Source organism: Hyperolius riggenbachi, chromosome 1 (genome assembly GCF_040937935.1).
Source record: "Hyperolius riggenbachi isolate aHypRig1 chromosome 1, aHypRig1.pri, whole genome shotgun sequence".
NCBI classification, from domain to species: domain Eukaryota; kingdom Metazoa; phylum Chordata; class Amphibia; order Anura; family Hyperoliidae; genus Hyperolius; species Hyperolius riggenbachi.
Genome location: NC_090646.1, coordinates 560,330,656 through 560,357,294, shown reverse-complemented (window position 1 = coordinate 560,357,294; position 26,639 = coordinate 560,330,656). Strand labels below are relative to the sequence as shown.

Sequence of the window (26,639 nt, the reverse complement as noted above, 5' to 3'; positions counted from 1 at the left end):
CACTTAAAGCTGAACTGTTGCAAATACTTTCTTTTTTAAGAAGGCAACATTCTATTTAGCTTCACTTCTGGGTATCTGGGTAGTCTGTCTTATTAATTACACTGATCATCATACAGATGGACCCTCTCCATGTATAGAGAGAGAGCGCGCGCGAGTGTGTGTGTACAGTTGCGTTGTTAGAATTCTAATCATTGTAACCGGGTGAAGTGACCGTACACATATTAGGCTGATTATTGGCTAGTTAGATTAAGTGGTTCCGAAGATGTCCTGTCAGTTAGTCAACAACATACATCTGTGATCCGATAAATTTAACATACGGTAAGTACGTGTTCATCCAGTCTTGTCATTTACATGGCTGCTGCCATGCTGGGGGTCCAGAAATGTGGCACTTTTTCACGTGTCTACTTGTTGGACAGTCAAGGAATCTGATTCATTGTCCAGAGAGTAGGCCAGTGACTAGGGATGCACAGAATGGAAGAACTCTGAATCCAACAAAATTCTGCATGCTATTCCGAATGAATTCTAAGTTTCTTGGATTTGGAGTTTGCATTGTGAATGCAGAAAGAAATTGTAATTTATTGCAAACATATTTTCGCACTAACCCTGATTTAAGGGAACAAAGCACCACACTTTTTTTTTCTGCAGTTTGGCCTAAGAGCTGCCATGTTCCCCCGTCCCCTTCTAGCTACCCATTATTTATCCAGGGGAAGGTGTGAAGATAGCATATCATATGAGGCTTTATAATGAGCCACACTGTTGGCATGCATTTTTAAAGTGCTATTGAGATGTTCTGGGTGCTAAAAATGGTGCTTGGTTTACTTAAAAATTACTTATGGTCAGTAGGTTACATAATTTGCTTGTTCAATGCAGTAATGTTGTTATTGATTTATAAAGCGCCAACATATTTTGTGGCGCTGTATACGCGCAATATGTACAGAGGCTCTACTGAAGTCAATGGCCAAAGTCAGATTTTTTGTTTTGCCGCTGTTACATGTTTTACACAAATATTATTTTCGTTTTCAGAATTTTAAATTATTTCAGAGTATGTAGAATATATTTATATACCACTATAAAATGAAATCTGAAAAACAAAATATTTTTCATGTAACCTTTTCCAGACCGACGTACTGTGAATCTATGTACTGCTGGTGGCCTGTTTGTCTCTGACAGTGCGTAGATTCCAACTAATCACCACCGCGCACTTAGGGCCCTTTTCCACTAGCGCGTTTGCGCTAGCTGAATCGCAAAACCGCAAACCGCTAGCGATTTTACAATCGCTACGGTTTGCTTTTTAACATAGGAATCGCGGTAGGTCATTTCCACTACCGCGATTCGTTTTTTACTTGATCGCGATCGCGCCGCGGAGCGACTTTTGCCGCGATTTTGCTATGCAGTGCATAGCATAGCAAAATCGCGGCCGCAAACGTCGGGAAAACGGCGGAATTGCGATTCAGCAATCGCTAGCGTTCAGCGCGAACGCTAGCGACTGCTAGTGGAAAAGGGCCCTAACTGTCCTTGCTGTTCGTGCCGCTGTTCCATCCCTGCACCCGCTCCCTCTGCTTTCTCAGTGACAACAGAGCTTCCCTATCTTGGGCATGAGACAATTTAATTGGCTCCTGACCCCGTGATTACTGTGATCCAATCATAGTAATCACAGAGCACATAAGGGAAAGGATGGCTCTGGTACTTAACCACTTCGCCACTGAGGGGTTTTACCCCCTGACCACCAGAGCAATTTTCACCTTTCAGCGCTCCTTCCATTCATTCGTCTATAACTTTATTATTACTTATCGCAATGAAATGAACTATATCTTGTTTTTTTCGCCACCAATTAGGCTTTCTTTAGGTGGGACATTATGGCAAGAATTATTTTTTTCTAAATGTGTTTTTAATGGGAAAATAGGAAAAATGTGGGGAAAAAAATAATTATTTTTCCCTTTTCGGCCATTATAGTTTTTAAATAATGCATGCTACTGTAATTAAAACCCATGAAACGTATTTGCCCTTTTGTCCCGGTTATAAAACCATTTAAATTATGTCCCTATCACAATGTTTGGCGCCAATATTTTATTTGGAAATAAAGGTGCATTTTTTTCAGTTTTGCGTCCATCCCTAATTACAAGCCCATAGTTTATAAAGTAACAGTGTTATACCCTCTTGACATAAATATTTAAAAAGTTCAGTCCCTAAGGTAACTATTTATGTATTTTTTTTAATTGTAAATTTTTTAATTTTTTTTTAATTACAAAAAAAAAAAAAAAATGGGGAGTGTGGGAGGTAATGAGTTAATTTTATGTGTAAAAGTCATTTATTTGTATGTGAAAAATGTGTAGGGTGTAGTTTACTATTTGGCCACAAGATGGCCACAGTAACTTTTTGTTTTAATGCGACCTCCAAGCTTCCTTCCGGAAGCTTGGAGGAAGAATAAGGAGGCTGGACACGTGAGTTTTTTCTCACAATGATCGCGCTGCCCATAGGAGAGCAGCTGATCATTGCGGGGCTTAGGTCAACGAATGGGAATGGATTTTCCCGTTCATTGATCTCTGGGCGAGCGGGCGGCGGCGGTTTTACTAGCGGCGGGCGGCGTGTTTACGAGCGGGAGCGCGGGCAGCGTCGGGAACGCGGAAAGTACGTGTTTCTCCGTCCTTGGTTTTTAAAGGATGGAAAAAGGGGCGGAGAAATACGTACGCGCGGGGGTAAAGTGGTTAAAGGGCCAGAGTTGTCCAGTCCCAAAAGGGTTAATCAAGTTTCTATTACATTCTGAATGAAGTTCAGGTCTTCAAGTTATATATGGCATATCATTCTGCAGATGAGCTTGTTTACAAAAAGACAACACCTTTCACAGATAAAAGATCCATATAAACCTGTCACATGTGCCTGACTCGCTGGAGAGCTGAACTTTACGCTAGATGCACATAAATAGATCTTTACGATGTCTCGTGCTTAACATTTTTCTGAAAATTATTACAGCAGGTTCTGTTTAGATGGCAGAGATCTGTTGCTAAGCATTTGCTGTTATTTCCAAATAAGAATGACACTATTTTTAATCATTATGACTAGTTTCTCGCACAGATACTTTGCAGTAAAGTGTTTTGCGTGTGCATCAGTCTGTTGCTTTGACCACAGCTATTTTTCAGTTTTATTACTTCAGAAAAAAAAAAGGAAGGAAAAAATGGTCTGCACTGTAGCCTTTTCTGCAGCAGCCAGGTCCTTCCAGCCTTCAGGCCTACAACTGCCTTCACATTGGCGCTTGTTCCTCCAGGCTCTGGAGGTTATGCTTTGGCTAATGGTCTGTATATGTTTCACATATACAGTGATGTGAAAAACTATTTGCCCCCTTCCTGATTTCTTATTCTTTTGCATGTTTGTCGCACTTAAATGTTTCTGCTCATCAAAAACCGTTAACTATTAGTCAAAGATAACATAATTGAACACAAAATGCAGTTTTAAATGACGATTTTTATTATTTAGTGAGGAAAAAAACCTCCAAATCTACATGGCCCTGTGTGAAAAAGTGATTGCCCCCCTTGTTAAAAAATAACTTAACTGTGGTTTATCACACCTGAGTTCAATTTCTGTAGTCACAGCCGGCTTGATTACTGCCACACCTGTTTCAATCAAAAAAAATCACTTAAATAGGAGCTATCTGTCACAGAGAAGTAGACCAAAAGCACCTCAAAAGCTAGACATCATGCCAAGATCCAAAGAAATTCAGGAACAAATGAGAACAAAAGTAATTGAGATCTATCAGTCTGGTAAAGGTTATAAAGCCATTTCTAAATCTTTGGGACTCCAGTGAACCACAGTGAGAGCCATTATCCACAAATGGCAAAAACATGGAACAGTGATGAACCTTCCCAGGAGTGGCCGGCCGACCAAAATTACCCCAAGAGCGCAGAGAAAACTCATCCGAGAGGTCACAAAAGACCCCAGGACAACATCTAAAGAACTGCAGGCCTCACTTGCCTCAATTTTGGTCAGTGTTCACGACTCCACCATAAGAAAGAGACTGGGAAAAAACGGCCTGCATGGCAGATATCCAAGGAGCAAACCACTTTTAAGCAAAAAGAACATTAAGGCTCATCTCAATTTTTCTAAAAAAAACATCTCAATGATTGCCAAGACTTTTGGGAAAATACCTTGTGGACAGACGAGACAAAAGTTGAACTTTTTGGAAGGTGCGTGTCCCGTTACATCTGGCGTAGAAGTAACACAGCATTTCAGCAAAAGAACATCATACCAACAGTAAAATATGGTGGTGGTAGTGTGATGGTCTGGGGTTGTTTTGCTGCTTCAGGACCTTAAAGGCTTACTGTGATAGATGGAACCATGAATTCTACTGTCTACCAAAAAATCCTGAAGGAGAATGTCCGGCCATCTGTTCATCAACTCAAGCTGAAGCGATCTTGGGTGCTGCAGCAGGACAATGACCCAAAACACACCAGCAAATCCACCTCTGAATGGCTAAAGAAAAACAAAATGAAGACTTTGGAGTGGCCTAGTCAAAGTCCTCACCTGAATCCTATTGAGATGTTGTGGCATGACCTTAAAAAGGCGGTTCATGCTAGAAAACCCTCAAATAAAGCTGAATTTACAACAATTCTGCAAAGATGAGTGGGCCAAAATTCTTCCAGAGCGCTGTAAAAGACTCATTGCAAGTTATTGCAAACGCTTGATTGCAGTTATTGGGTGGCCCAACCAGTTATTAGGTTCAGGGGGCAAATTCTTTTTTACACAGGGCCATGTAGGTTTGGAGTTTTTTTTCCTCACTAAATAATAAAAACCATCATTTAAAACTGCATTTTGTGTTCAGTTATGTTATCTGTGACTAATAGTTAACGGTTTTTGATGAGCTGAAACATTTAAGTTTGACAAACATGCAAAAGGATAAGAAATCAGGAAGGGGGCAAATAGTTTTTCACACCACTGTACGTGACTTAGTGTATGGAAATCAGACCTGATTATCAGTAATCTGAGCCTAGGTAGGACGGGAGTGGATTACACATAGTGCTAAACAGACCTGATGTCCAGATAGCAGATTTTAAGCATCAGACATGTCAGCAGATCCTAAGCAACACGTCAACTGATCCTATGTTACCTTGTGGATCTGTTTGCACCTTATGTACATTGCAGTAACAGAGCGCAAAGTCTAGATTTTCACAACTTCTCTGGATACCGCACGGAACACAGATGTGTCATAGATGGCATCAGGGCTGTGGAGTCGGTAAAAAAATCATCCAACTCTGATTTCTCATTTTAGGAAACCACTGAATCTGACTCCAGGTACCCAAAATAGCTCCGACTCCTCGACTCTGACTCTTTAGTCTAATACTTGCCAGGGCTGTGGATTTGGTACAAAAATTATCAGACTCCTCAGTTTATGAAACCACTCCGACTCTACAGCCCTGGATGGCATGCTATCTGTGACATGTCTGTTGTGACATCTACTGTGACTGTCCATATTGGGAACTTGGCTTAATGTAAAACGGTGGTATGCAGGCGGAGGAAAAGATGAGAAATGCCGGCACTGCTGTAAACTGCTTGTTTTTTCATAACACAGGGTGCAACATCGTGGACTCAAAATTTCATGCATATTGAGAACGAACATACCGGTTTGCTGGTAAAGCTGTGCGGTGGATGCTGTGGGATGAGAGCCTTACGGCCGTTTCTACGGAGGCTGCCTCCGTAGAAGCGCATCTGCGCAAAACGGCCGTAAGACTTTCATCCCCCAGACCCACCACACAGCTTTACCAGCAAACCGGTATGTTAGTTCTCAATATGCATGAAATTTGAGTCCACGATGTTGCACCCTGTGTTATGAATAAACAAGCAGTTTTACAGCAGTGCCGGCATTTCTCATCTTTTCCTCCGCCTGCATATGATGTCTATCTGAGCCTGATATTGAAATACGATAAGAGGTGCCAAGCAGAATAAAATTAGTTAAAATTGTTAAAAAGAGGGAAGTGGGTGGACTCACCTCCCTTCTGAAAAAAAGTCCGGACAATGGACAGGTTACTTACAGTCTAAAGTAACATTTAATAGTAATTCCAAAAGTGCAACGAGTTTCACCAGTAACAGTCCCACTTCTTCAGGCAAACTATTTTTGGAGGGTGCAAAATCAGGTAATGAACCAGGTAGAAGCGCTCTACCTGGTTCATTTAGACTGTAAGTAACCTGTCCATTGTCTGGACTTTTTTTCAGAAGGGAGGTGAGTCCACCCACTTCCCCCTTTTTAACAATTTTAACAAATTTTATTCTGCTTGGTGCCTCTGTTATCGTATTTCAATATTATCTAGTCCACCCTTGGTGGAGGGGTGTACCCCCATTTTCTCCTATCTACAGAGAGCGACTTTTTAAACCTCCCCGCCGACCTGTCCAGTGGTTGCCTTTGTGGCGACCCACCCTTGTGAGTATAATCATCTCATTTATTCACAGCAGATCTCTCCATATTAACATACTGCACCATATTGGGCTCTCGGTTTCTCCCCCATTTTTCAATCTGAGCCTGAGCACACTGGTCTATCTGCATCGCACCGGATACCTAGTCTGCACCCCTGCAACCCTCCCTGCACCCTTAGCTGCAGTGCCAGCACCTTTCTATCCTACCTTCCTTAATGTAAAACGCTACCAGTTTTGTTGAGGACCACCCACTGCTGCTTCCTGCTGATGGTAATTTGGTCGTGACTACTAATTTGTAAGGAATGGGGGACCTGGCATCAAACATCCATGCCATCAACTAAATAGGATTAGTAAAGTTGCGCAAGTGGAGGCGATTGCTAAGCCCAATTGCCGAAGGCTGCGGGCGACGGTCAAGTGTGCAATTTTAGCATTAGTGGTTTAGTGTTAGTGTCCTGCTAGTTCCCCTATTTCTTAAAAATTAGAGGTCGCGACCAAATTGGCACAAGCAGCCATTGGTCTATGAGGTTTCAACTAGACTAGCTCCTGTAAACCTAGCCTAAAACTTTAGAATTTATCGCTCTTGATTCCTTCTGAAGAGAGCTGTCCCTACGGTGATGCAAACCACAATAAAAACAAGCGGTTCCAACCAGGGCTTTGGAGTCGGGGCAATTTTGGGTACCTGGAGTTGGGGTTGGTGGTTTTATCAACTGAGGAGTCTGCATTTAATGATTTTTGTACCGACTCCTCCATAGCCCTGGCTCCCAACTCTTGCTTGTGTTGTCCATTATTAACCTGGCATGTGTTCTGCTTAATGTGATCCTTTATGCTAAACTTCAGTTTTTCTCCAGAGAAACTGTTCAGGTTTTAGTTCAGGGAAAATTGTGTGTTGGAGTTTTTAATCTTTCATCGGAGTAATCTGTTATATAACAATCTGGTGAGGAAGGGGTTAGACTCCGTGGCAGCTAATAACATGTATTTTCTTCAAGTCTCTCTTTGTGAGAGCTGAATGGTGCATTCATGCTGAGTGGGCACGCAGCCCTCGCAAGGTGTGTGTTATGTGTAAACTGCGGCATCTGTCTGCTTTGGCTGACTTGGGCATTGTGTTTAGCAAACAGGCATGTTGTTACAATGTACTTCTTTGCATGTTTCACTTTGTGGGCATCTGTGTGTTTTAGTGCCGTTTATGCCAAGTGTTTCACAGCTTTATCCAGCTTTCAGATAGGAACGGTAGCCTGGCTCAGCTGTAAAATGTATCTGTCACCAGCACGCAGCTCTCTATAAATTTTATAGGCACCAAGCCTTATTTGTGTTTAAAAATGGTCATGTGACCTGCCCAGTGGAATATCTGTACTACAGACCTTCCTGTGAAACGGGAGGAGAATTTCCCTGGGTGTTTTTTTTCCCAAGAGCATTTTCACAGATTTTAATTCGTTACTCCGTGTGGCCACTCAGGATGTTGCAGTGGAATGCAGCTAAAGCATAATGATACTCTGCTCACATGGCTGCTTTTTCCTTTAGACAATCCTAGCAGTGGCCTGGAGTGCCACCTGACAGAAAAGAGTGCTGCCCGGACTGTTAAGTACACAGCTCTTTACAGGATTGTTTTATACAGATGGTTAGATAAAGGAATGTCACCCCTAAATATTGTCTGTAACCTAAATTAATGTTCAGCGCTGCGTAATATGTTGGCGCTTTATAAATACAATAAATAAATAAAAGGAAGGGATGGATTGATGATACCCTTAAGTAGACTGAAAATGCTGGTGTTGATTAACATAACGCCTGTGCAGTGCGGCCATTTTCGCACATTTGACGAGACCTTTCGAAGGTTTAGGGGGTCCCAGTGCCGGATCCAGGAAGCTTGTGGTCTATCCAGAGGCTTCCTTCCACTGAGATCAGTATTCATTTGTATGAATATTTTTGGCTTGAGATACTTTATGGCCAAGTGCATTGTCCTCTACCTTACCCTGGAAACTCTTGTCGTGCACTACTCAATTGGCCTTGCACCTTTTAAGCAAACCTGAGACCTTGGGAATGGTAACATTTATACTTACCTGGAGATTCCTCCAGCCCACATTAGACCGGGGTCTCCCTTGCCATCCTCACGAGCCGCTTCGTTCCTCTGCTTGGCAGCCTGTTAAAGTGCTCAGTCGCACTGTACTCTGCACGGGCAGCATGGCTGCACTACCACGGCCAGGAGCATTCTGTGTCTGTGTAGTACTAACTTAGTGCAGAACTCGTCAGGATACGGGAGTGCAATCGGAGCATGCGGCCGGACAGAGCATGTGCAGTAAAGTGCGGCTTAGAAAGACTGAGCAATTTCCCGGGCCAGCCAGTGGAGTATTGGAGCGGACCGGGAGGATGGTGAGGGAGCCCACTACCCAATGGGAGCTGAAGGAAGCCCCAGGTAAGTATAAATGCTTCCATTCTCGAGATCTCAGGTGCACTTTAAAGGGAACCTTAACTGAACGGGGGGTAAAGAGTTTCACTTACCTGGGGCTATTACCAGCCCCCTGCAGCAGTCCTGTGCCCTCGGCGCCGCTCTGGAATCCTCTGGTCCCCCGCTGTCACTTAGTTTCGTTTTTGACGACTCACCAGTCGCCGGCCGCCATGCGTATTATTGGACGCATTCACCAATGCAATTAGCGCTATTGCGGACCGCAATGCGTAGAAAAATACGCATTGCCGCATTCCGCACGCGTAGATATGCGGCAACGCGTATTTTTGTACGCGTTGCGGTCCGCAATAGCGCTAATTGCATTGGTGAATGCGTCCAATAATACGCATTGCGGCCGGCGACTGGTGAGTCGTCAAAAACGAAACTAAGTGACAGCGGGGGACCAGAGGATTCCAGAGCGGCGCCGAGGGCACAGGACTGCTGCAGGGGGCTGGTAATAGCCCCAGGTAAGTAAAACTCTTTACCCCCCGTTCAGTTAAGGTTCCCTTTAAGGTTTGGTTTACATCGAGTTGGATCACCAACAGCCAACCATATTGTACGGTGCAGTGTTCGCTCCGGTGATGCGTTGTGCTCCGATTGGAGTCCGGCATAGATGCACTTCTACCACAGTCATCTGTAAGAAATACACCGCTGTCCGTAAAAGTCATACTGGTCAGATGCTTTTGCATTGGATCCTTTGCTGACTGACATACAGATTTATTAATAACATAGGGTCTGTTTGACTGCCAGTTTTTGTGATCCGGCAAAACGAACCATAAATATCAGTATTGCAGTGAAACGTTAAGAGTCTAATGCTTTTAGATTTTTTTTTTCCTCTAGATGTGACTTGTGCATGTTTTTGTTTCTCTCTGCATCATTTTGAGCTGCTGTATACGGGTTCTCTTTTTACCTCTGAGTACCTCACTCATAGCCTGTTTCCATCTCCCTAGTCTGCAGATAACACTATCTTCTAATTAGTGATATTACTGCTGCGTACTATTTGCAGCACCGTGAAAATGGAGAAGCTCTGGAGACCAAAGCAGGAAAGCTTCCAACAGGGACACAGTGAAAATTGAGACTTTGCTACAAAATTGTATCCTCACAAATAATGACTGTGCCCTCCTTAATCCTTTGTTTCCACACACATATGTAATTTATATGCATATTCCCCTTGAAATGTTTAGCCTGCTATGCCATCGCTATTTGTGTTGACGTTGTATGTTTGGTTCATCTCTTGATTTAATGAGGTACTTTGTGCTGCTAATTTGCTTAATGTTAACCCTTTATTGGGAGGTTTGCCAGTTAATTGTTCCTATCACCACAGACCATCTGCTGCCTCATTGGTCCCTGGAAATGTTACAAGTCGCTGGTTGTAAAGTCAAATTAACATTGTGCAGGCATTTATAATAAACAGGATTATCAATCTGAAATGGATCAAATGATGAAATGTCACCTTCCTGTGACAGAGGCTTATTTGTAGAATTTGAGATCTATGGGTTACATGATTTTTGTATGTGGTTTAGGTCAGTGAGGTGTAGGAGGTTCTATGCTAGAACTGTGTTTTCTGGTCAGAAGATTACCCAGAATCCTCAGTCATTTTGTCCTATATAGTTGCTCACTTAAGATACTTACCTCAGAAGGAGGAAGGAAGCCTTTATGATAGTCCAGAGGCTTCTCCAATCCTCCTGCAGCCCACCACTGCTGGGACCCTCTTCTTCACTGCCACGGCAGCCCACCCCACGCAGTAGCATGGAGCCGCTTGTTCAGAGGGAAAAGCCACGCATCAGTGGCTCAGTTGTACCGTGCAGCCTGTACCAGTTCCTGACCTAATGTCCTCTTGCAGGAACTCTATGGACATGGCAGAGGGCCCTGATATGGAGGGCTGCAGTCTATAGCTCAGTAATGTGCAGATGAAGACATCCCAGAAACTGGGAGAGGTGAATATAACACTTGCCCATCCAAACCAAAGAAAAGACATCCATGTTGGATGCAGTCTGCTTCCTTTGCTGTCCATCTTTACACAGGGGATTGGGTATCAGCTGTTGACTAATTATAGCTCCCTAGGCATAGTGGACTGACAGGTTTTGGACTAGTCCATCCCCTAATGGGGATTCTCAGGGTTTTTTTGTGTCGAACAGCATTTCCTAAATGGCAGGTTGCTATGTCTAACTGCCAAAATAGTGTGCAAGCAAGAAGGAAGGCTGGCTTATATATTACCATTTTGGTAGTTAGACTTAGCAATTGCCATTCAGGAAATGCTTTTGAAAACAAATAAAACCCTGGGAATGCCTCATGAGGAGATGGACTAGTCAAAAACCTGTCCGTTCTGTCTGATTTTAACTGCTTTCTTTTTTCCCTATAGTGATCTTTTAACTGAATGGCAAAGATTATGGAAATATAAGGTATTGCTACCTGGTACCTGCCTGGCATAAGGGTTTAAAGAGAAACTCCAACCTAGAATTGAACTTTATCCCAATCAGTAGCTGATACCCATTTTTACATGAGAAATATGATTTTCACAAACAGACCATCAGGGGGCGCTGTATGACTGATTTTGTGCTGAAACCCCTCCCACAAGAAGCTCTGAGTACTGTGGTACTCTGGGCAAACTGCCACAATGTAACAAGGTTCACAGACAGGAATTAGCTGTTTACAGCTGTCTCTAACAGCCAAAACAGCTAGGAGCAGCTACATAACCTGCCCACAGTAACAATGTCACCATGTAATACATGTCAGAATGTGAATCTGGGAGAGGAAAGATTTTACAATGAGCAAACACTGACTAAATCATTTATACATAATTATGGTAAAAAATGAAGCACTTTTTTTACTACATTACTTTCACTGGAGTTCCTCTTTAAAAGCATGCCAAAATACCAATTCAATGTCATTATTACTGGCTTTGCTTATGTAACGCTGGGAACACACGATGCGGTTTTTGAGGTAATTTCACCGCACGATAGATTTACCATTCGATTCTCTGCTCGATACTCTTATCTTCCGCTCGGTTTTCTTATCTTTTTTTGCATTCTCTTCTATGAGAAATCGAGCAGAAAACAATCAAACGGCGATTCGGACATGATGTAATTTATTAATCGAAGGCATCTATTGGAACGATTAGTTTGTCCTGCTAACAGCCACTGTCACATCAAATGCATATTGTATGGTGTATGTAGGTATCTTTAGGTGCCTTTATGTTCTATAATATGCTTTATTTGCATAGTGGAATAGCCATCTTTAAAGTCTCTTAATTAGCTGATTGTAACGAAAGCCAATCCATTTGGTTGGCATAGAGGAAATTGAATTGCAGAATACTTGAATGTATTGATCTTTTGCCTGAGAGTAATTTATAGACAAGCTGCAATTAAGGATGCATTCAAGCATTGCTTTTATGACGTGTTTGAACACAAAATCAAATCCATTCCATCCACAGCACATAAAAGCGGAAATGCATTCAGTGCATGATAGGAAGTGTGTGTGTGTGTGTGTGTGTGTGTGTGTGTGTGTGTGTGTGTGTGTGTGTGTGTGTGTGTGTGTGTGTGTGTGTGTGTGTGTGTGTGTGTGTGTGTGTGTGTGTGTGTGTGTGTGTGTGTGTGTGTGTGTGTGTGTGTGTGTGTGTGTGTGTGTGTGTGTGTGTGTGTGTGTGTGTGTGTGTGTGTGTGTGTGTGTGTGTGTGTGTGTGTGTGTGTGTGTGTGTGTGTGTTTATGCTGCCTTTGTTGTGTGCAAGTCTGCCACTGAAATGAAGGCATAATATCAAAGCATATCTGTATACAAAACTAACACTCCCACTGAAAATTAGGGCTGCCGTGCAATAAGGAAAAAAAAAGAGGGAGAAGGTAGGACTTTTATGTTTTTGTTTTGTATTTAAAGAGACACTGAAGCGAAAAAAAAAATGATATTATGATTTGTATGTGTAGTACAGCTAAGAAATAAAACATTAAGATCAGATACATCAGTCTAATTGTTTCCAGTACAGGAAAAGTTAAGAAACTCCAGTTGTTATCTCTATACAAAAAAGCCATTAAGCTCTATGACTTTCAAAGTCGTGGAGAGGGCTGTTATCTGACTTTTCTTATCTTAACTGTTAGTTAATTTTTACTTTTTCTCTGCCAGAGGAGAGGTCATTAGTTCACAGACTGCTCTGAAAGAATCATTTTGAATGCTGAGTGTTGTGTAATCTGCACATATTATAGAATGATGCAAGGTTAGAAAAACACTATATACCTGAAAATAAAAATGAGAATATTTTCTTTGCTGCTAATCTTCTAGCAATTATTCATAGTACACAACCAATTCATTATATCATATATTTTTTTCCGCTTCAGTATCTCTTTAACTTCTCCAAGTTAGAAGCAGATCTTCCGGGCCAGATGATACTTTCATGGGCCCTTGTCACAGTCAGTCAAATGTCTGAGGCACACCTCTTGATCTCTGGCTGCTGTGAGGCTTTGTTGGGCCACTGCTGACTGGAGAAAGCTTCATCCCACACCAAAAGTCTGCATCTGTATAGGAAAAGAGATCACACTGATGACTCATCTGTGTACTGCTGTTGTCTACTGTTTAATCAGTCCTGATCTTTTTGGGATTGCCCAGTGACCAGGAGAAAAGTCAGGTTATGTTTCTCACTGGACTGTCAGCAAAATACACTTATTTGTAAAGCTGTTCAGCCACTGTGGTGATTTGCTGTTTGCCCTGAGCTGAAGTTCAGGCAGTCCTCTATATAAAAATAATTTTACCCTCAGGATTGCTGTAGTTTTATGTAGCCAAGTGCAGAGCTAAAAGAGGCCTTCCCTCAGGAAATGACTAATTCTGGTTACCTGGACACTCGGCCACTAAAAAAAACAAAACCTTTGGGCAACCAAAGCTTGTTGTTAATTATTCCCTGGTATGTGGGCAGTCAGGAATGTTGCTGGTAAAGTGCAATTGTAGAATTATCTTGCAATTTCCTAGATTTTGATATGGCTATTCTGACCGTCAACCTGGGGCAGGCAGTCTGGGCTACTTAATCATGCAGTGGGTCCAGCTGTGGATTGGGTTGGTCTCTGTTGACTGGTCTGTAGTTGAGTGGTCTTGCAGACTATTTATTATTATTATTATTATTATTATTATTATTATTATTATTATTATATGTGTACAGCGCAGACAAGCGAATAGTCTAACTGTCCCTCAGGGAGGCTAACAATCTAATCTCTACCATAGTCCTATGTCCATCGTAGTCTAGGGACAATTTTAGTGTGAAGCCAACTAACTTTTTTTTGTATGTTTTTGGGGTGTTGGAGGAAACCCAACTGTGAGAACATAGAAACTTCATGCAGATGGGATTCAAACCGGGGACTCGGCGCTGCAGGACAAGAGTGCGATCCAATACACCACCATGCTGCCCATTTCGCCACTGTGCCATAGAATAACTTTACAATGCTTCCAGCTTGCTGCTAATGTCTTCCTCTAATCTGCTCTTCAGCAACTACCTGGCTTAGCTATATTGAAGGGCTGTGGGGCCTCTATGCAGTTCCTGGAGGCGATGACCCTTACTGCACTGGAGCTACTCTATACACCAAAGCCCCTGGAGTAGATTAGAGAAGCTTGTAGCAAAGAGACAGTGTTGTGAAACTTCAGAAATCAGAATCCGTGGATTGCAAAGTCTGTGGCAGAGGTAAAAGAAAAGGACCGTTGCTGTTCATAGTGCAGTTAGACTGGGTTGCATATGGTAAATCACTAAGTGAATACTAAATTTTCATGACCAAGGTGATAGTAAGAAAAATAACTCTAAATCCTTACTGAAGGCAGAAGAAAAGCTTAATGAATTGTGCCTTTGTGGGGTACACTGGGAAGCTGAGACTTTGAGAGACTGAGGCATGGTGAGTGGCACTGCTGACATACTATGGGGGGGGGGGCAGTGAAAAAGCGGGAAAACAATGTGGGGGCACCGGGGTGCAGGAAGCTTCGGGACAGTGTATTCTTTAATTAGTACACAAAGGGTCACAAAGTTAATAGTAAATGCCCAAGGATGCTCATAAGGCTTCCCATGCTGTCCTCCGGTTCCCCACTCGCTGGGACTCTGCTTAACATTGTTGGGGCTGTACCCCTCTTCTGGCACCAGTGGGGCCGTGCTGCACCCACATAATAGCATGGAGCTCGTGCCTGAAGAAGAGTGCGGCCTGATGTGATTATTCTGAAGGGCCCTTGTTGGTAATCTGGGGGTCTGTGCTCTGCAATGGGGGACTGGAGGATGGCGTGAGAAGCCGCTATAGGATGCTTGGGTAAGTACAGTACAATCCCTTTATAGTAAGCTCCAACGGACAAGGAAAAGTAGTTTACTATATCAGACGTTTACTATATCAGAGTAGGTCATACATTGTATATTTATACAGACACATTTGCAGGGACCTGAGGACTGTTTATTATATGAGAGTTTACTATGAGATCCTACTGTATTTACTGTATTTTTCAGAATATAAGGTGCACTTGTTCTCCCCCAAAAATGGGGAGAAAAAGTTCCCATGTCTTATTGTCTTATATTCCAAAGGCAGGGAATCCCCGACTTCAGAACGCCCGCCTATACGAACCGCCGATCTTCCGCATTGTCGGGGGCTCCCTGCCTTGTCCCCCTGTGTGGTCCACCTGCCCCCTGCATGTCTCTGCTTCCCCTTGACTCATTGAATCATTAAAGTGAACCGAGCACCTTTTTTTCACTCAGGACATTTCTATAGCACATGAAAAATGTATGCCGACTATCTGTTTCATTATTAAAATAAACTTTAATTTTACCTTGTATTTTACATTCAAAGTTGTTAAATTGGCCTGTTTGAGCAGGCCTGCCGACCGTCCCCAGCCGCAGAGAGTTCAGGAACCTCTAATTGTTTTATTGCGCTAATTACCAAGAGGTAAACAAAGCCTTTCATCAACAAAGGGGGTGAATAATTAGGAGTGTCTTTTCAAAGCCAGGGTGTGTGTGTCAATGTGTCAAGATAGCATCTCTGACTTCTGTAAATAAGGAATGTGAGAAGGGGAGGGGGGAACATGGCAGATTCTATGTCAGGAGGGATTCAAGTGAAAGAGAATGTGGTCAGTTCACTTTAACAGGCGCCGTCACTAGGGGGAGCCACGCAGCTTCCCCTAGTGATGGCTACTGTTAATGACTCATTGAGTCATGGGAAATTGAATCATTAAAGAGACTCTGAAGTCTCTTAAAAATCCTCTTTTTATTACAAAATCCTGTGTCACATTATTGCCCTACCTAAACCACCGCATCCCTGCCGCTGTAATCTAACTAAATCCCCCCCAAACTCGCCGGGGGGGGGGGGGGCAATCCGGGCAGTGCTTCCGTGAGAGGCAGAGCTATGAGCTGCAGCTCTGCCTCTCAGCGCGTCTTTCAGCCCGGATCGCTGCCTCTCCCCCGCCCCTCTCAGTCTTCCTTCACTGAGAGGGGTGGGGGGAGAGGTGGAGATCTGCCACTGATAGATGCGAGGGGATTTTGCAGAGAAGAGGGAGGGGAAGTTAGGGGGGATTTAATTAGATTACAGCCGCGGGGATGCGGCGTTTTAGTTAGGACAGTAATGTTACACAGGGTTTTGTAATAAAAAGCTGATTTTTAAGATACTTCAGTGTCTCTTTAACAGGAGCCTGTTAATGATTCAATGAGTCATTAACAGGAGCCGTCACTAGGAAAGACGCGCGGTACGCGAGATGTCTGCAGATCGCCGCCATTGGGTAGGTGAGCCACTCTGCCGCTAACTTTTCTTTTACAGGTGTAGTGCTGACATGCTGGAGGCGGGGGACCACACAGCACTTGAATCCATAGGAAGGTGAATTACTCTGCCGTAATTGTTACAAAGGGGGAGTGGAGGCATGCGGGGGGGGGGGGGGGGGCATGGACAGAGGACAGGATGGGACTGGAATGGAGGAACACACGGGAGGGGGGCAGAAGAGGACATGGACATGCACAGGAGGGGGCACAGATATACACACAGGAGGGGATACAGGTACTGGAGGACCACACATGGGGCTGAAGGGGACACGGAAACGCACACAAGGGGGGCAGGAAGGGACAAAGACACACAGGAGGACAGGAGTGGACACAAGGGGACTGGAGGACCACACAGGGGGCTGGAGGAAACATACAGGACAGGAGGGGACACATGGGGCAGGAGGACCACACAGGGTGGCAGGTATGGATGACACACACACACACACACACACACAGGAGGACAGGAAGGGACACAGTGAACACAGGAAAACAATGGGAGAGAACATGTACAAGACGCTCCTGGAACATGGACGCACCAGGTTTAGAATATACTGTATACATTTTTTTTTTCCCCTCTAAACCTAGGTGCGTCTTATATTCCAGAGGCACAGACTAACCAGCAAGCTCATGGTGACCCAGAACTCATTGGGGTGTGTAAGGGACTACAATGGTCCTAAAAGCCCCCTTACTAAGATGTTAAGAAAAACAAAAGTTTGCTTTCCTAAAACAGAAAGAATTTGCGATAATTCAGGTTAAAGTGAGCTCGAGATGTCTCCCAGGCACCACTGCTGAATATATGCAAATTAACCATTGTACCCTTAGAAGCTAAACACACCTCCAGAACCGCTGGAATGCAATGATGTGTCAGCTTGTTAATGTGTACAGAGCCATAATAATCCAACATGCATACAGGCTGTTTCGGATTGTTTGATCCTCATCAGTGCATGGCATGGATTAATTTGGCTCTATGGAGTAGGGCTTGTAAATCCGAGAGGCACAGACTAACTAGCAAGCTCATGGTGACCCAGAACTCATTGGGGTGTGTAAGGGACTACAATGGTCCTAAAAGCCCCCTTACTAAGATGTTAAGAAAAACAAAAGTTTGCTTTCCTAAAACAGAAAGAATTTGCGATAATTCAGGTTAGAGTGAGCTTGAGATGTCTCCCAGGCACCACTGCTGAATATATGCAAATTATGGTTACAATGGTTAATTTGCATATATTCAGCAGTGGTGCCTGGGAGACATCTCAAGCTCACTCTAACCTGAATTATCGCAAATTCTTTCTGTTTTAGGAAAGCAAACTTTTGTTTTTCTTAACATCTTAGTAAGGGGGCTTTTAGGACCATTGTAGTCCCTTACACACCCCAATGAGTTCTGGGTCACCATGAGCTTGCTGGTTAGTCTGTGCCTCTCGGATTTACAAGCCCTACTCCATAGAGCCAAATTAATCCATGCCATGCACTGACGAGGATCAAACAATCCGAAACAGCCTGTATGCATGTTGGATTATTATGGCTCTGTACACATTAACAAGCTGACACATCATTGCATTCCAGTGGTTCTGGAGGTGTGTTTAGCTTCTAAGGGTACAATGGTTAATTTGCATATATTCAGCAGTGGTGCCTGGGAGACATCTCAAGCTCACTCTAACCTGAATTATCGCAAATTCTTTCTGTTTTAGGAAAGCAAACTTTTGTTTTTCTTATATTCCAGAGCAATACGTTTGTTTGTTTTTTGTTTTTTAAACCCTTAGCATGATTTTATTTACTAGTTGGCAAGACCCAACAGCAACCAATTTTTAACCACTTTTTAATGGAAATTAAACCTGCATAAAGCTGAATGGGTTATGTAAACCACATGACACAGTTCGACATTCGTTTTCAAGTTTTATTACCACTGTGACAAGTAATGTGGGTGTGTGGCTGCACTGTGCTTTAGTGAGTTATAAACGCACTATGCAGCCACTGTTCACACATCTATTACATCTCTTATTCTCACACTCGGTGTGTGTGTGTGTGTGTGTGTGTGTGTGTGTGTGTGTGTGTGTGTGTGTGTGTGTGTGTGTGTGTGTGTGTGTGTGTGTGTGTGTGTGTGTGTGTGTGTGTGTGTGTGTGTGTGTGTGTGTGTGTGTGTGTGTGTGTGTGTGTCCGCGCACACACTCACTCTGTATCTCCCCCCATTTTAGTTTTCCCTGCTTGATGGACTGATTACATTACATGGAATGCTAATGGTAACATATGAACAGATGTCCTACTAATGATTCTAATTGCAGAAAATGAGCTTTTTCTAATCAGCCTGGCAAACAACAGTTCTTAGGCTTTACAGCTGGCTTCCTAACCCCATTGTGATGTGTAAGTAATTACAGAAAAAAGACATTCATTGGAACTTGTTGATCACTTCTCCAGTATGGTAATCGTGGCCAGATGGAGAAGACATTTCCTGATATTTAATGACCAGGGCCAACATGTCTACAACTTTGTTATAGGATTTGCTTTCACTGAGCTCCGTTACAGTGCTGAAACTTGTGAGCTTATAATATTGTGAAAATCATGGGCCTTTGCATATGAGGCATCATCCTTTTTTCCCTTTTTCTAATACTGAAATGAAAGTATGGAAAAGTGTCTCACATCCATCATTGAGGGGCCACGGGGGCATAGTTCTGTATTTGCAGGCGTAGTACAGCAAGGGGCCATCTTCAAAACGAGGCTGAATTCCTACCCAGGAACCCCACACAAGGAATCTGAGGCAGAGAACATGAAAACATCACAGCTGATATTGCTGAAGAATTTCTGTTGATCACCTTCTGGTGACGGTGGGCAATCTTTCAAGTATGATGATATTGATGACCGGAACCCAATTTAGTAAAGCACATCTGGAGTTAACAGGACGACCTATGTAGTTTCTTTTAAATAATGCACTTTACCTAGCAATCCTGCTAATCCTATGCCTTTAATACTTTTAGCCATAGATCCAAAACAAGCATGCAAATCAGATGTTTGTGACTGTAGTCTGACTGGATTAGCTGCATGCTTGTTTCTAGAGTGCGATTCAGACACTGATTCCAGAATGATCAGCAGGATTACCAGGCAACTGGTATTGTTTAAAGGGAGGGTTCAAGCAAAATAAAAAAGAGTTTCACTTACCTGGGGCTTCTCCCAGCCCCCTGCAGCCATCCTGTGCTGTCGTAGTCACTCACTGCTGCTCCAGTCCCCCGCTGGCAGCATGCTGACCTCGGAGGTCGGCAGGACGCATTGCGTACATTTTTACGCATTCCCGCTAGTGCAGGAACATTAACACATACATTTTTACGCATTACTGGTTCAATGCGTAAAAATTTACGCATTGAACTAGTAATGCGTAAAAATGTATGTGTTAATGTTCCTGCACTAGCGGGAATGCGTAAAAATGTACGCAATGCGTCCCGCCGACCTCCGAGGTCGGCAAGCTGCCAGCCGGGGACTGGAGCAGCAGTGAGTGACTACGAGAGCACAGGATGGCTGCATGGGGCTGGGAGAAGCCCCAGGTAAGTGAAACTCATTTTTTTATTTTGCTTGGACCTTCCCTTTAAAAGAAAATGAATATGGCAGCCTCCATATACCTCTCCCTTTAGGCGTACTTTAAAGTAAAACTTCTGTCAGAATTTTTCCTTTTAGTTTTGAATAGTGTGACAGAGGTTTAAAACTATGTATTTTTTTTTTTCTTTTGGATTTAGTTTGGTGAAGTTATCCAGAAAAAGGGAATTCAGGTGAAAATCAGGGGATACATAAATAGTAAGATACAACTTTAGGAAAGTGTAAAGTTATTATAACATCAAAGAGGTTTTTTTCTGCTGTCTCCACTGAGAACATTCTTCTCACTCCCTAGTTCCTCACTCACCAGGAACTAGAAATGAGGGCAAATCTTCACCAGTGGGGACAAAGATAGCTGTAAAACCTCTAATACTCTCTCTCACATCAAAGCCTTATGTCCACTGTGGTGGCAAATCGCACATAGTAAAAAAATAAATAAAAACATGCTGTTTTTTGGTGGTTTTTTTGTTGTGCACTTTCCTACTATCTACATTCGGCACTATCCTTCTCTGTGGGTTTCGTCTAAAAATTGCAAGTGAAAAAAACCTACACCTAACTACACATGCTTTTTCCGTGTAAATATATTATCATACGCAACCACATCTGGAAAATTGCTGCATGCTGTTTTTTCACACCTGCAAAAACTTTGCACGGTATCAAAACTATCCCATATACTTTTAATACCATGTGTTTTGATGCAAGTTTGCATGCGCAGATAGTGCAAGTAGGGGTAACCATGAAAATCGCGGTGCGCTGCAATCCTGCTTTTCAGCTCGTGCGCAGCGATTTATGGGTTCGATCAGCATGCGTGGATTGCATTTCACGACGTGGAGAGACAGCTGGAACTTTTCCGAATGGTAAATCATATTTCACATTACACAGCACTACATTTGCATGCACTCCCATTGATTTAACCTAATCGCAAATGCAGGCAAAATGCAGCATGCACTACTTTTGCCATTAGGTTAAAATCAGTTCATACCACTCAGTACAGGACACCGTGATTACTATGTTAATCATGGTGCCCTTCTTATAGGTAACCGCATGTGCTTTGAAAATTGGATCGAAGTGCATGCAGTGTGGAGGAACCCTAATGCCCTGGTACACACCATGTCATTTCCCATCAGATTGTTGGGTCGAATCAATCATTTCTGAAAGATCCGATCGGTCAAAAATACAATTGGAAATTGATTCACCCCACCAATCTGATGGGAAATTGCATGGTGTGTACCAGGCATAAGGGCTAGTTCACACTGGGCGATTTTTTTTCAGCGATTTCCTGATCACTGGCAATCACCAAAATGCTGCTGCTAATGCAAGTCAATGGTAGTGTTCACATTGTAGCTAAAGTGCAGTGATTAACCATTTGCTGATGATGCATGCAGCATATTTGGTGCGATTGCATTTCAATGTTATAGAATCACAAAACACAATCATTCCTTAGGGCTCATTCACACTAGGAATCTCAAAACGCTAGCAATTACCACTAGCATTTTGCGGGCGTGATTTATCCGCGATAAACGCAGAAAAATCACTGGACAAAATAGCGTTTTGGGAGCAATTATGATTCTATACATGCTAATCGCGATCACTCCAGAATCGCCAGCAAACCGATGCAGGTAACGTGTTTGCGATTAGTGATAATTGCAAAACACCCGCAATCGAGGCAGTGAGAACACCGCCATAGACTACAATAGGACTAGTGGTTTTTCAAAACCCTAGTGATTTGCGGTTAAATCGCTTTCCTGTACAATTAAAAAAAAAAAAAAAAAAAAAACTTTTTGCCAGCAATCCACAAAACACTTCCCAAAGCCCTCAGTGTGATCTAGCCCTTATGCTTGGAATACATGGGCCGATGATTCGCCGGAATCGAGCCAGCGGCTCAATGCCGGCGCGTCCCCGTGGCCGCCCGGATCGATTCGGCGGGGTATCTGACAAGTCGGAAATTATCAATCGAGCCATCAGCGGCTCGATTGATAATTTCAAACGAACCGTGTATTCCCAGCATTAAGGAAGGGTCTTGCTGGATACACTATTGTGGTACACTGGTATGCTGTTATTTGTAATCACAGGCTGAAGGGAAGTTGCCTCTTATCACTGTGTTTTTAGGAAGGTGAGGAAAATGTAGTGATATTGATCAGCGGTGTACATCCCAATGCAGAGATAGGGCTACCGTCATGTTGTAGCGACACTTGAGTGCTGAGATTGCAGCCGTTTTCATCTGTGTCTAAGACCTTTTGCATAAACTTTCCACAGTGTTTTCTAACGTCTTTCAATCGAAACTTTCTCCCTCTCTGTTCCCTTGTAAACACTGTGCTTTATTTTTATGTCTTTCCTTTCTCAGTCAGTTGAAGAAATCACTTAAACCCCACGCAGATAGCAATATCAATGGTGCTAAACTGACAAATATGAGAGATTAGTAAAATGTTTCCTTCATGTGCCAAAGTAACAGTTCTATTTACGGAAAGCCTCTCTTTCCCGGCATGTGTGTGTATATACGGCCGCTGCACCCACTTGGCCTGTGGAAAAATGTCTCTCTGTTTGGTTTAGATTAAATTAATACTACTGCCATTTTTTTCTTTTTACAAAGAGTGGGGGAGGGGAGGAACATCTGGTAAGTACCATTGCTGTCTGGTATTTAGAAGGAAGTTAGAAAGATCTTCTTAATGGTGCAGAAACTTCAATACAAACCACCCAGATGTTTGTTTTTATAGATGTTTTGCCTTCAGTGCAAATAGTTTACCATCCTCTCCAGCACTGGGACAGGAAGCTGGACTGCCTAAACCCAGTCATAGGCTAAAGCGAAGTACCCACTGGCAGATTATGGGCAAATGTGTCAGGGATCACCACCGACGAACAATTGTTCCCCGATCCACCGGGCAACAAAATATGCGTGCTGTTTGTACAAATGTTGTGTGCGACAGCATAAAAGAATGTTCATGTTAATGATCATTTACACAATTGTGGTAGTACCCGCAAAAGTCAAGGAGGATCAGAATGATCCTACACAACTTAATCGGACATGTCAGCTGTTCAAAAACGAACGATTGCTGCTGGTGGCATGCAACGTTGTACATTGTTTGTTCTCAATATCTCGCAACTTCATTTAACAAAAGTTCATCAAATTGTTAGCAAAAAATATGACAGAAAAATCGCTTAGTTTGTATGAGCCTTAAAACCAAACTCCACTCAAAGCACGAAAACTAGAATAAATAGGTATTAGAACCAATGACAGTTTTATGTGCTTTGTGTTGTCCCTGTTGGCTAGATTCTTTCAAAACTCCTTTGTTTTTGTTTTTTTAAGTACATACACCTTTTGTGACCAGAAACCTTTCCCTGACACAGGAACAGGCCCTCATTCAATTAACTTCTCTCCTGAGTTTTCTCACAGAAGATGTTTTCACATCTAATCAATAAAAATATGTTTAAGGACCAGTTCACATAGCCAGTGCCTGGTGGCGGTTCCTGGCATTATGTCATCACGTTTTGACTCTAATAGGGGGATTTAGAACTGCCGAACGTAGCTGAAACTGGACGCTATGTATGAGACAACAGGCTCTGTCTCTGCATTTATGCACACGACGGGAAAAGCCAGTACCATTGTAGAACTGCTTCCATTCACGCTTTTGTTGCATGGTGGGTGAACACCACGCAGAAACCCGTGTGAAGCAGCTCTTACTTGCATACAGCAGAACATTGTGACGTGACTGCAGCACCTGATTTACTAGGAGTGAACTTCAGACAGAATTATCTCTGCCTTTACCTAATCTTTATACATATGCCATAACCCTTTATTCTTGCTTAGCTGAATGTATTTTAAAATAGGAAGTCAGTAAATTGAACTCCATCCACTCATCCAATTCCTTTACTTAATTGCTAAAAAAAAAAAAAAAAAAGAAACCAAAATCCAGTTTTTGGGGTTAGTTCACACGGGCGATTGCGGCTTGTTTTCCGCCAGGCGCGACACTCATCAGTTAAGTGCTGCCCATTCAATTGAATGGCTGCACCTGTTCCGTACTTTTACCATTGTTTGCTTGAATGCCATGGATCTATCCCTATATTTACAGTCGTTTGAGCCAATACTCGAAGCAACATGCAGATTTCAGCGATCGCTTCCTGCCTCGTCTCCATGTCCCCCTGCGGGGGTGAAAAACGCAGATCCCCGCAGAAAGCTGCTGAATGCTATCAAATGCTGATTTGCACACTTGCAGAAAAGCATTTCACCGGGACGCCGTTGGCTCCCGGTCCCCTCCGATGCAGAGGCCGACCCGCCAGGTCGGCATCTTCTTGCATTCCACTGTGCGGCTCATTGTCGCACTGACGTCACCTGGGCTGTTCTGCGCAGGCGCAGAACTACTTCACTTGCGCAGTACAGTCCGGATGACGTCAGTGCGACTCTGAGAGCCGCAGGGGCAGTCGGCATCTTGCGCCAGAGGGGACCCAGCGCGAGTTGCGGCGTGGGCACAGGACGTCTGGCAGGGGCCTGAGGTAAGTGGATTTTTTTTTATTTGTAATTTCCTTGGATGTGTCCTTTAAGCCCAATACACGCTCAACAGCGGTCTTTTATGCAGCACTTTGTTGTGAAACCCAAAAAAAAAAAAAAAAAAAGTTGTTTGCTATTGTTCAAACAACTGATAAGACATCAATTTAACAGTTGGATTGACGTCTTATCAGATGTTTGAACAATAACAAACAACTTTTTTTTTTTTTTTTTTACTTCGGTTGTTTCAACTTGTTTCACAACAAATGTTGTTTGATAATTGTGCTGCATAAAACCGCTGTTAAGCGGGTGTATAGGCCCGTACACATGCCGTACTAAAGGCAACGACTGGTCCGTCATCCTCTCCCGCTGGGCGGGAGTTCCAGCGACAGTCCGGCGTGTGTACAGTCTGTCTGCAGACTGATGAGGCTGTTTCTGAGCGATCCGCCAGGCGGATCGTTTAGAAACAGCCTGATCAGTCCGCCGACAGACTGTACACACGCCAGACTGTCTGCTGAAAACCCGGCCAGCGGGAGATGACGACGGACCCATCGTTGCCTTTAGTGCGGCATGTGTACGGGCCTTTAGGGGCTTTAGTTATCTAAGCCCCTCAGCAGAGATAATTGGCTATCATGTGCCAAGCACCTATAACAGTTTTCTGGTGCTTTAAAGAAAACCTGAACTGAAAATTAAAAATCAAAATAAACATACACAAGTCATACTTACCTCCCGTGTAGTCAACTTATCAATCTCTTTCTCCTCTCATGCGTCCTGTTTGTCCTCTGATCAATGGAATTCTCCGTCCTCCATTTTGAAAATGGCCATTACCCCCTAACCGCTTCCTGGTCAGCACACTGTTAAACTGTAACATCGCCCACTTGAGCCATAGGGAAACATGGACACATCAGTTCTCCTCTCAGCTGTAACTGACAGCAACTGATATATTTCAGTTCTGACAAAATGTTGTTAGAACTGGAAGGGATCATTGTCAGAAGAAAATGGTGAGCTTCTGAGAGGGACTGATGGCGAGGTAACTGTGTAATGTTCATTTGAAGTTACCTAATGTTTTTATTTTAAATTTTACTCACTACAGGTTCCCTTTAAGTAATGCCTCATGTTGGTGGCGTAAAATGAAAGTGTGGAGAGACAGTATAGGCAGCACACACATAGCAAGAATTGTGAAACACAGAAACTAAGCTTATCCCAAAATATTATTAACCCTATTATTATTAAGCTTATTAAATATGACTCACTTGGATGTTATCTTTATGGGTACTTTTTTCCCTCTGTCTGTGACAGCCTAGATTGCCACTTGCCTGGAATGCATAAATAAGACTGTCTGTGCCATAGGCGCAGTTGGTACCTGTTTTTCCCTTTGTTAGTTGCTGAGCGTTGCTGCTGGGTTTGCAGTACTCTTGTTGGTGAAACTACACAGTGTAAGCCATCGATTCTGAAATAAACCAGTGTATACACTGCGATGTTCTCACTTGGGTCACATGACTAGGAGAGCTCTGTCGCACATTAGTTGCTGTATTTCACATTGTAGGGAGGTCTGGAATGCTGATCCTTACCTTGATGTTGCTGTTTTCACAGCTGGTAAAAAGCCAAGGAGCAAGTTGTTTAAATATGGATGAGTGCAGCAGCTCATCCGGGAAAGAAGCTTAACATAAGCATTGATGTTACAGCATTTCTGTTTATTAATAATAAATGACTTATTGGGGGGTGGGGGTGGTCGTGCCAAATTCCTGAACATCTAACGCACAGGGGCAGACACTGTTTAGGTGTTTAGCTGAAGGCAGGAACTGATTGTCTCTCTCAGTTCAGTAGTGCACAGTGAGATGTATGCTAGTCTATAGTCAGGACATGCCTAAGTGCGTGTGGGATCTTGAGTGCAGGATAGGAGTAGGTGCTTCCAGAATGTTGGCACTGGGCACCAGTTGTTCCTGCATGCATCACGAGGTGAACGAGGCCACCAGTAGGCCTAATTTACTACAGCATCTCCAAG

The 26,639-nt window shown here is 43.2% G+C and overlaps 1 protein-coding gene across 1 annotated transcript in view; it reads left to right on the top strand.

The window, feature by feature from the left end:
• The window catches only part of RGMB (repulsive guidance molecule BMP co-receptor b), a 67,772-nt gene that overhangs the window by 28,357 nt on the left and 12,776 nt on the right, over positions 1 to 26,639 (top strand). The gene's annotated exons all lie outside the window — the stretch shown is intronic.